Genomic DNA, 8293 nt, shown 5'->3' with positions numbered 1-8293 from the left:
ACAGTTTTCAGAAGAAATTTCTCTCTTATGCAGTGAAATTTACTGAAAAATGTTATTATTGTATCTTGTGTTTGAGAATATCTATTTCAGACCCATGACAAGCTTATATATACAATATGTATTTTAGGTAAATATATTTTTCCATTACAAATGTAGAGAGTCATGAGTATTAAACATAGATATTAAGTTTACCTAATAGGAATATTACCTGTTTTCCTTCTTCTTATGTTATGGACTCCTTATCAAATTGTACAAACTATTATCAGTAGATGTGATTGTATACATTATACATAAAGTAATATGCAATAGTTCTCTTCTTACTGAGGGATACACATTAATTCTTAGCTTCTGGTAACCAGAATCCTTTTAATGGAGTTTAAGCTTTGCTGAGAATAGGATATACACTACTGGATTATAGGTAAAATACTAAGAACTTTGCCTCTACAGTCAGGAACAAGATAGAAATGTCCACACTCGTCATTGCTATTTAACATTATACTGGAAGCCCTGGTCTCAGCAATCAGACAACAAAAAGAAATAAAAGACATCCAAGTTAGCAAGGAAGAAGTTAAACTTTTACTATTTGCAGGTGTCATGATAATCTATGTGGAAACCCTGAAAAACCACCAAAACCTGCTGGAACTGATACACAGATTCAGTGATGTTGCAGGATACAAAATCAACATACAGAAATCTGTGGCATTTCTATACACCAATAATGAAGCAGCAGTAAGAGAAATCAAGGAATCAATTCCACTTACAATTACGCCAAAAATAATAAGATACCTACAGATAAATCAAAGAGGTGAAAAACCTATACTCTGAAAACTATAAAACACCAATGAGAGAAATTGAAGATGACACAAACAAATGGGAAAACATTTCCATGCTCATGGATTGGAAGACCAAATACTGTTAAAATATCTGTACTACTACCCAAAACAATCCTTATCAAATGCCAAGAGCATTTTTCACAGAGTTAGAACAAACAATCTTAAAATTTGTATGGAACCACAAAAAAACTTAAAATAGCCAAAGCAACCTTCAAAAAGAAAACCAAAGCTAGAGGCATCACAATTATGGATTTCAACTTATATTACAAAGCTATAGTACTCAAAACAGTATGGTACTGGCACAAATAATAGACACAATCAATAGAACAAAATAAAAACCCCAGAAATGAACTCACAATTATATGATCAGCTAATCTTTGGTAAAGCAGGAAAGAATATCCAGTGGGGAAAAAGACAGTCCTTCAAGAAATGATGCTGGGAAAACTGGATACCAACATGCAAAAAACTAGACCGTTTTCTTATACAATGCACAAAAATAAATTCAAAATGGATTTAAGACCCAAGAATGAGACTTGCAACCATAAAAATTCTAGAAGAGAACATAGTAGTAACCTCTTTGACACTGACCATAGCAACTTCTTACTAGATAAGTCTCTGGAGGGAAGGAAGGCAAAGCAAAAATAAACTTCATCAAAATAAAAAGCTTCTGGACAGCAAAGGAAACAATCAACAGAACTAATAGGCAACCTTTGGAATTGGAAGCAGATATTTGCAAAAAGACATATCTGATAAAGGGATAGTATCTAAAACATATAAAGAGTTTATCAAGCTCAATACCCAAATAAATAATTCAGTTAAAAAATGGGCAGAGGACATGAATAGACATTTTTCCAAAAAAGAAATACAGGTGGCTAATAGACATAAGATAAGATGATCAACATCATTCATCATCAGGGAAATACAAATCGAACTACAATGAGATATCACCTCAACATCTCTCAGAATGGCTAAAATCAACAACACAAGAAACAATAGTTGTTAGTGAAAATGTAGGGAAAGGGGAGCCCTCTTGTTCTGTTTTGGGGAATGAAAACTTGTGCAGCCACTCTGAAAACCAGTATGGAGGTTCCTCAAAAGTTAAAAATAAAACTACCCTACAATCCAGCAATTACACTACAGGGCATTTACCCATAGGTTATAAAAATACTGATTCAAAGAGATACATGCATCCTGATGTTTATAGCAGCACTGTCTACAATAGCCAAATTAAGGAAATAAATATATGGAAACAAATATAAAATATTACTCAGCCATCAAAAAGAGTGAAATCTTGCCATTGGCAACAATGTGGATGGAGCAAGAGAGTGTTATACTAAGTAAAATAAGTCAGAGAAAGACAAAAACCGTATGTTTTCACTCATATATGGAGTTTAAGAAACAAAACAAAGGAGTAAATGGGAGGGGGGAAAGAGAGGGAGATAAACCAAGAAATAGAATCTTCACTATAGAGAACAAACTGATGGTTACCATTTGGAAGGGAGGTAAAGGGATGAGTTAAATAGGTGATGGGAATTAAGAAGTGCCCTTGCTGTGATAAGCACCATGTTTGTATGGAAGTGATAAATTACTATATTATACACACTGTACATTAACTAATATTTAAATAAAAACTTTTTAAAAATAAAAATATATTAATAGATGTTTCCAATGAAAAATGTTCCTTTATTTCTCTCCTCACCATACACTTACTAAATCTGCAGGATATGCCCAACACTTTGATACAAGATATGAAATAGTAAACAAAACAAATAAGGTCATTTTTCCATAAATGTTCCTGCTGTTGGAAAAATACCTCTAAAACAGGTTTCAGCAAATATGATCCAGTGCCTGTTCCTGCAAATCAAGATTTATTGTAACATAAGCACTCTAAGCCATTTACATGTTTTGAGTCTACTTGAAACAGCAGAATTGAATAGTTGAAACAGAGACAATGTTGTGTGCAAGCCTATAATATATACTGTCTCTTTTATTTAAAAAAGTTTGTCATTTATTGCTTTAGAATATAAAGTATACTTGCAAAAATATTTTCTGTCAAGATTTTATTAAAATATTTTTTCTAACACAGATTAAAGAAGAACAAAGTCAAAGACCTGACACTACTCAAATTCAAGACTTACATAAAATGACAGTATTGGAAACATTGTGGTATTGGCAAAAGAATAGACAAGTAAATCAATGGATCATAATAGAGAGACCAGAAATAGACCCACATAAATAGTTAGCTTATCTTTGACAAAGGAGAAAATGCAATACAGTGGAGAAAAGATAGTCTTTTCAACAAATGGTACTGGAACAACCAGGCATCCACAAGCACAAACATGAATCTAGACACAGACCTTACACCCTCCACAAAAATAAACTCAAAGTGGATCATAGACCTAAATAGTAAATGCAAAACTATCAAACTCCTAGAAGATACCATGGGAGAAAATCTAGGTGAGCTGGGATAAAGTGATGACTTTTTAGATACAACACTAAAGGTACAATCAATGAAAGAAGAAACTAATAAGCTGCATTTTTTTAAAGATTTTATTTATTTTATTTGACAGGGAGAGACCCAGCGAGAGAGGGAACACAGTGGGAGAGGGAGAAGCAGGCTTCCTCAGGGCTCTATCCCAGGACCCTGAGATAGAACCCCAGCCGAAGGCAGATGCTTAACAACTGAGCCACCCAGGTGCCCCACACTGTATTTCATTAAGTAAAAAAAAAAAAAAAAAAAACTATTGGGGCGCCTGGGTGGCTCAGTGCATTAAAGCCTCTGCCTTCGGCTCAGGTCATGGTCCCAGGGTCCTGGGATCAAGGTCCGCATTGGACTCTCTGCTCAGCCGGGAGCCTGCTTCCCTTCCTCTCTCTCTGCCTGTCTCTCTGCCTACCTGTGATCTCTGTCTGTCAAATAAATAAATAAAATCTTAAAAAAAAAAAAAAAAACCTTTTACTCTGTGAAAGGTGATTGTCAAGAGACTGTGAAGACAAGCCACATACTAGGACAAAATATTTGTGAAAAAGACATACTTGATAAAGGACTGTAAACCAAAATATATAACTAACTCTTAAAACTAAAAAATAAGAAAATGAGCAATTTAAAAATGAACAAAAGACTCAAATAGACATCTCACTAAAGAGATCTACAGATGGCAAATAAGCATATTAAAAGGTACTCAAGATCACATGTCGTTAGGGAACTACATATTAAAATAGTAATGAGATACCACTGCACACCTGTTAGGATGGTGAGAATCCAAAACCGTGGACAACATCAATTGCTGGCAAGGATGAGGGACAACGGAATTCTCATTCATTGTTGATGGAAATTCAAAGTGGTGTAGGTCCTTTGGAAGAGTTTGGCTGTCTTACCATATGATCCAGCAGTGGGTCTCCTTAGTATTTACCCATAGGAGTTGAAAATTTATATCCATAGAAAAACGTGCACAAGTATGTTTATTGCAGCTTTATTCATAATTGCCAAAACTTGGGAGCAAGCAAGATGTTGTTCAATAGATGAATAAACCGGTATATGCAAAAAATGAAATATTATTCAGTGCTAAAAATAAATGTGCTACCAAGACATGAAAAGACATGAGGGAATCCTAAATGCCTATTACTAGATGAAAGAAGTCAGTCTGAAAACGCTACATACTCTATGATTCCAACAATATGACAGTTTGCAAGAAGCAAAACAACAGAGACAGTGAAAAGATAAGTGCTTGCTAAGGAGTCTGGGGAGGGAAGGATGAATAGAGAGAGCACAGGGGACTGTATGATACTATAATAGTGGACACATGTCATTACACATTTGTCAAAACTATGGTTTGTACAATGCCCCAGAGTGAAACCTAATGTAAAGTAGGGATTTGAATAATTAAAAAATTTTAATTGGAAGGAGATAGTAGAATTTGTATGAAACCCCATATAACAATGACTACACTATAGGAAATAAGACATTAAGTTTGATTGAATTATTGGGTGCCCGGGTGTCCCATTTCATTAAGCATCTTGCCTTCTGTTCAGGTCATGATCCCAGAGTCCTAGGATGGAGCCCCGGGTCAGGCTCCCTGATCCGCAGGAAGCTTGCTTCTCCCTCTCCCTCTGCTTGCTGCTCCCCTTGCTTCTGCTCTCTCTGTGAAATGAATAAATAAAATCTTCAAAAAAATTTCAATTGAATTATTAATAGTATACTACAAATATATTTGTAAAAAATAAAAATAAGTTATATTTTTCTGTACATTCACTTGACAAACTGTCAGGTATCATCTTAAGCAAGATCACCTATCACAAAGTATATTAGATTATCAGAAAAACCCAAGTAGAGCCAGAAACAAAAACAAAAACAAAAACCAGAAAAAAATGGTGTCAAAGGACACATTTTCAATAGTTAATATTTTTTTTTAAAGATTTTATTTGTTTATCTGATAGAGAGAGCACAAACAAGGGGAAAGGCAGAGGGAGAGGGATAACTGGCTCCTTGCTGGACTTGATCCCAGGACCCTAGGCTCTCAACCCAAGCCAGAGGCAGACCCTTAACCACCTGACCCATCCAGGTGCCCCTCAGTAGTTATTTATTAATGTTCTTATCTCCATTTTGTAAACATGACTTACTTTCTTTTTCTATGTGTTTATCTTTCTGCTAGGTCAATATTCACTTGGCTTGTTACAGTCCCTTCTTACTGGAAGTTCGTACTTGGCATCTATTTTGATTTGGCCATGCCTAATATCTTACCAGTCACAAAATTTTTAGTATCATCCCATTTTGTGGTGATTCAGTAATTATTAGATTCTCATTAAAAGCTAACTCAATACTGGAAATAAGAATATCTTCTCCACTTCAGGAACTAAGTATAAGAAGATGAAAGGCAAATACATCTATGATAAATCTTCATGATTATGAATTAGAAAATGATTTCTCTGGACCAGTCATTTATAATTTCATTAAATCCAGATAATTATCTCATAAAATCCTCATAACAATTTCATGATATCATTACAATATCATTATTCTAATTTTAGTGCTCAAGAAACAAAATAAAGGGACTAAATTACTTGGAAAAACCTGTTTGCTGGTAGTTGGTAGGCAGAACTGAAGATATTAATCCAAGTTGACAGAGCTCAAAAATCTGTGTTCTTCACTACACTGTTGGTAGTCTTTACATCAGTTAGAAATTAACTGTCCAATCACTGGACTATTTTTTCTTAATCCCGCTATAAAATTTTTACAATCTATGTAACAGATTTCTAAGAATATATGATTATCTTGTCCTTATTTGGTTATTATCAGAATATTAGAATACCCATTGGAGATCTCAAATAAGTGCATGTTTTTCAAATGGGCACAATGAACTGTGATGTAAATATTCTAGAATGAGTAAAGTGAATTGCACATTTCCTCAAATGTGTTTAAATTTTTATATTGGTATCTTGGGATACAAGGAGTAAGAGATAATATTATAAGACTCTATCTAAAAGGCTAACAATTCAAAAAAATGTATTCATATAGAATGTGTTCATTGAAAACTTTGTCTTAGCTTAAAAATAACAGGTTTCTTTTCTTGGAGCCTTTTGAAGCACCAGGTAAAGTCCCTAAATCTTTGTATCAGCTTTTGCCTGAGAGCCGTAGGTGAGAGTGAGAACAATGTGACCTCAAGCCCGTTACCAAGACCACCGCACTCTACTGTTCACTCTCCTCACACAGCTATACAATCAATGGACTTTTCCAACTTTTAGAACAACTGCTATGTTTTCTTTTTTAAAAATGGTTCATTTATACAATGGAAAGTTGTATTATTATTCTCTTTAGAAACTTCTTAGAGACCCTTGGATAATATTTCTATATGGAAAATGACTACCAGCACTGCCTATATGTCACCGATTTCAGCTTCACATTCCTAGTTCTGATGACATTAACGGTTACCTTTTCACTTCGGCAACTTGGGGATTGGGTTTACTATGTTCATTCAACAGAGAAAATCCTGAAAGCAGTGTGTAATTTTTCACTGAAAAAGTGAATCCAAACAAATAAAAATTAATAAAAATGACTAGCAGAAAGATCCCGACCCCAGAAAATTACTTTGACATAAGCCCAAATAGAATCTATATTCATAATTTCTAAAGAAAATGAGTTTAAAAGTATACTATATATTGAAAGTAATCTATATTCTTCATATTTTCATTATGTAGCACCCTGAAAACTATATTCTTGCCCTTGGCATTTGGACAAAAATTTTATAATCGATATCATTAGTTTCTGAAACATTAACAATCTATTTACCTATCTGTAATTTTATTGCTGCTAGTTGTTCTAAAATATGATAACAAGTGATCTCATTTGATTGACATAGGAAAGCTATTGAGAAGAATGCTTATATTAAAAGAAAAACATGAGTAGGTGATTGTTTTCAAAATATTTTAGAAATGTAAACCACCAAGACACTTAAAAAAAAAAAAGCATTTAAAAGATAAACCAGTGCTTAATTTTAGAACACTAACAATTTTGAATTGTCTATATTTGAAGTCATACAAAACAAGTTATACTAGAATGTGGACCTAAGTAGGCACCCGACTTAACTACCAGTTTCACTAAATGAGCTACATAATGTCCATTTAGTGCTCACTGTCTCAAGTGCTTATATGAACACGTAAGATGATCACATCAGTCATATTAGATAAGAGTTATTATCTCCCATTTTTCTAGTTGAAAAATCATTACCCAGAAGGTAGCATCTTTTGATTACACAATTGATAAATGGCAGAGCAAAGATTTGCACTCAGGTAGTCTAACTCCACAATAAACCATAAGGACCACTGTATAATCATTGTTTCGGATACCTAACAAAACCATAGAAAGATATGTCATTTATTTCCCAAACAAAAGTCTAAAATATACATCTCAAAGCTAGCAGGACAAGAAAGCTCACTATCTCATTTATCAAATATTTATTTAGCACTTACTATATGATAGGAAATAGAAGTGCCAAGGATAGAGCCATGAACAAGGCAATGCTTCAGTTCTCATACACCTTAGGTTTGTGAGATGTATTCTAACTTTATGTTGACCCAAACTATTGTCCTCATTGAACTACTCTGATTCTCATTTTATTTACCATCAGGACAGGATGGGAAGCGTGACACAATGGTATTTTTAACAATCACAGTTTCTACACAGTATCTGCAAAGGGTCACAGTTGTGACAAAATTTACAAACTAATCAATAGGCATGTGTTGAATAAGAAAGGCAACAATTCAAGGTTGCGTATGGTTTCAAATATAGTGTGGCATCCTTTGTAGACAAGGAAATAATTTCTCTTTTTTTGTAATTACACTTGATTCTGGCAGAATCCTTTGCTGCAGGAAAAAAAATTATCAAGGAGAAACTGAATAACAGAAAGAATGTAACACTGATTAAACTGAAGGATTTTTCCCCCTTACTTCTGAACTCTCTGGAAGTT

The sequence above is a fragment of the Neovison vison genome, chromosome 1, assembly GCF_020171115.1.
Source record: "Neovison vison isolate M4711 chromosome 1, ASM_NN_V1, whole genome shotgun sequence".
Classification (NCBI taxonomy): Eukaryota; Metazoa; Chordata; class Mammalia; order Carnivora; family Mustelidae; genus Neogale; species Neogale vison.
The sequence above is the reverse complement of the archived record's forward strand: the minus strand, read 5'-3'. Positions refer to the sequence as shown.